Raw genomic sequence first — 3721 nt, forward strand, 5'->3', positions numbered from 1 at the left:
GGGGGGGCAATGCCCAGAGGGGATCTTGAGAGTTTCTCCCAGAATGCAATGTGACCCTCATTGCCACATGGCGCTGTGGGATCCCGGGGGGGGGGTTAATTGCTGACAGTACGAGGCTGAGCGATGGGCACAGACATGAGCACAAAGATGGATGTCTCAGATGATTGGCGGTATTTCTGGCTGTCTTTTGTACTTGAAGGGAGGGGCTGCTGATGGCCTGTCATGCTCCCAAGTTTTTCACATTGTTTGAAATGACCCTTTATCTTGAGTTTCAAAGCCTTTCTTGACACTGAAAACAAAACTTAACACCTCAAATGCCATTTAGTAGTCAACTTAGGACATGATCTTCATCAGCACGTCTGAACTTTGAAACTGACCTTTAAGCCAACATGGAGGGGAAGCCTAAACACAAACTTAAGACCAAAATTTCCATGACAGCCAGACACACTTCTGATGAAAATCATGGGATATGCTCAAAAGCTCCAGACAGCTTCTTAACAGCGACTTGATGGACCTGGAAGTGAGATTGTTTTGTCAACAACATTTTATTATAAATATTAATATTTGTGTGCTGATATACTCTATTATGTCACAGTAATGCTAGAAGCACTAGAATCCTGTGCAACCTTTTAAGAGTTCACTCACATTGGCGTTACTGTAATTGGTCACTTACTGTAAAAATCAGAGCTTTAGCACCATATAAAGACTACAGATGTGCTCTCCTGTTTTTGGAGGTAAATGGAGGTCAATGGGAATCAAGAGCTAGAGGTCAAGAAGTGAGAGGAAGAGGAGGACGAGGACGTTACCTCAGATCAGATCAGCTTTAGAAAACCCTTAGTCTTACTGAATGTTTCTCTAAAATACTGCATTTTGTAACATTACATTATTTCAACAATCTTTTACAACTGGCATAAACCTAAGATTAATGTGTTTTGTGTTGAGCACATCACTTTGTTGTTTGGTACAAAGATCTATTCATATGATGGCGTTTGTGTCATTTTAATGCAAAAAAAAAGATAAAATTCAGGAAGAGATCAAACAGTTTTGAATGCAGTGCTTGCTTTTGCTAGAGTTTTGCATTTTGTGTGTGGTTTTGTGTTTTGAGAAAATGAGCCAAAGATTCAGAAAAGGAGAGTAAGCAATTGTGAAAAACTCAAATAGTACTGCAATTTTTCTTACTGCTTACTACTCAAGAGATTCAGAAGAGCTTTATTGACATTGTCTCAGACAACATAATTCATATTCCATCTCCAATCTGGTGTGATTCAGAGATTTAAAAAAATATATATATAAGAACTGACAATATAAAAATGCCGAATTTGCTTTGGTGGTAATCCTGAATAGATTAGATAGACATGATGCAACTTAATTCCTGGTTAATTAGGAAAGTTAAAACCATTTTCCATTGTGCACCAAACCCTTGGAATTAAAAGAGCCCAGTGGAGTTTTCTTGTAAACAAACAAAACTTATGTTTACATTCAGTGTTACTCATCACTGGTGTGTATCCGTAAGCTCTCACAAACATGTTGAGTGCATTTTCTTCCTCATACCACACTGGCAATAGTGATTTAAAAAAATATATCCACTCATAGAAAAACAGTGCTACTAGAGGTCTAAAACTCCACAGGGAACCTTTAATAATTCAGGGTATTATAAAGTATGTATTTCTTCACAGGGGCTATCGTTTTTCTCTAAGCAGTTTTAATTTTAAAGCAAAACTGTTCCCGGCCAACAGTGAGCACCGCCTCTGTCCTTCTGGCTCCTCTACTTGTTTCTGTCAATAAACTATCCTTGAGAAATGTCATGCTGCTCTTATTCTCTCCTTACATTTCTCAATGACTGTTAATATTCAACACAGGAATTCTTTAATATAGTACATCACTGTAGTGCTGTTGTTGTTACAGTCTGTATTACTGACTTGAATTTTAACTGACTCTATCTAATGTAACTTACATTGCATCTGTTAGAAGCATGGCTGCATAACAGCAGCTGCTACATGCCTGAAATGTTAATGTCATCATGCTAACATTAACTCTCTCTGCAGGCTGTAAGTGTTATCATAGATCTTTGCACAGACATACAGCTATTTCCATGCAACTTGCGCGTGGTAGTAATATTATGGCCTGTTTGGAAAAAGATGCCATGTCATTTACTTAATTACACGTCCCCCCTGCAGCTCATGCCTTCAAAACGTCTTGATTTATTTGGTTACAGTTTACTGAAAATGTCCAGGATCCAGGATTCCCAGTGTCTTCTCGTTTTGTACTTCATCAGAGAAGCCTTGTCCGTGTACAGTATGACACTATATTAATTACTCACCATAAATCATTTTCCCTCACATTTTCATGCTTGGTCTAACATTGCAATTTGCATCTTGTTCCCCTCATAACAGTGCACACTTCAGTGAAGAGGCCGGAGAGGGAAGACTGGTGAAGGCAACAGCTTCATTGTCATGTTGTCCTCAGAGGAGTTCGACAATAACCTTAGAAGGATGGACAACTGTGCTGACTCACTTAAGTTGTTATCCGTGACATCTGGGACATTAAAGAGGCAGTTACGCCGGGTTGAAAATGAAAGTCATGATGCAAATTTCGGCTTCTAACCTAAATGCCAGAGTCCCATGCCATTATTTCCACAGCAGGCCTGGAAGTGATGTATTGATCAATGTTTTGATTTATTTTTTTCCCAATAAAATGCATTAATGAGTCCTGTTGAATTATTTTGTAGTAGCTTTGAGAGAGAAAATCAATATCTCTCTTTTATAGAGCATCCTTGATCCATATGTAAGGAGTGATGTGATTCTGTTTGTGTTGAATAGGACCTGTGTGTGCGTGTGCATTAAGCACATTATGAATGTGATTTTAGCAAACCTCAGCCTAATATTCTCCTTCAATCAGCTGACGAAGTTTCCAGTGGCAATTCTCTGGTTACAATATTGCTTATTATATTATGTGTCAACACTGATTCAATTCTTTGGAGATCTGAATCATGTGGCCGTGTTTAGACAAAGGCCCGAATCAGACTGCTTTGTTATTTTAGCTGCCCATGTGATCAGCACTCAACACCAAAGGACCACTCACAGCCGCACCCCCACCCCCCTCCAATCCTCTGTAGAGCGACACAGAGAGAGTCTGTTACCAGAGAAACAAAGGTCAGTGTACTGTGTCGTCACATTTTCAACTCACAGGACGAATCTTGAAAGAGAAAAAGGGGTCACAAACAAATATCCCTTGTTTCCACGAAAACAAGACGGCGTTTGTTGTTGCGCTCTGGGCTGTGATGTCATCGTCATGGTTCATCCTCGCTGTGACCTCTGGGCTGATGATTCTCAAATAGCTTCATCAGGAGGCGTGCATCAATTAGAGCATTGATTTTGTTTCATTGTCACACACGCTCCCCCTCGCACAAACACAAACATGCATGTATTCATCTAATATCACAAAAATAGATAGTGAGTTCACTGCTCTCTGAATCTGGTCTTTTTCTCAGTGGGAAGCTGTGCTACATAGACTCTCTGCTTGCTGGAGCTGCACAAAACCCCATGATCTGCGCTAAACTGTCTGAGTGCCATCATCATCTGAGACAGAAGACAGGCTGAGAGACGTAAAAATGATTACATTACAAGAAAGCACTTTGGCATTTTACAGTTAACTCTTAAGGAAGCTGTGGACTCCTAATGCTGCTGACCTTTGAAGATCTAAGTGACGTAATCATCATGAT

The 3721-nt window shown here is 39.8% G+C and overlaps 1 long non-coding RNA gene across 2 annotated transcripts in view; it reads left to right on the forward strand.

Annotated features, from left to right (window-relative positions):
• Nucleotides 1-2708, forward strand: part of LOC123984400 — a 5484-nt gene extending 2776 nt beyond the window's left edge. Inside the window, exons 2-3 of one of the 2 annotated variants that reach the window (XR_006828437.1) lie at nt 2216-2295; nt 2394-2708. This is a non-coding gene — a long non-coding RNA (uncharacterized LOC123984400). The remainder of the gene's footprint in view (nt 1-2215; nt 2296-2393) is intronic. The other variant, XR_006828438.1, reaches the window with a different exon arrangement.
• The last annotated feature ends 1013 nt before the right edge of the window (nt 2709-3721 follow it).

The sequence above is a fragment of the Micropterus dolomieu genome, linkage group LG15 (assembly GCF_021292245.1).
Source record: "Micropterus dolomieu isolate WLL.071019.BEF.003 ecotype Adirondacks linkage group LG15, ASM2129224v1, whole genome shotgun sequence".
In the NCBI taxonomy this organism is placed as follows: domain Eukaryota; kingdom Metazoa; phylum Chordata; class Actinopteri; order Centrarchiformes; family Centrarchidae; genus Micropterus; species Micropterus dolomieu.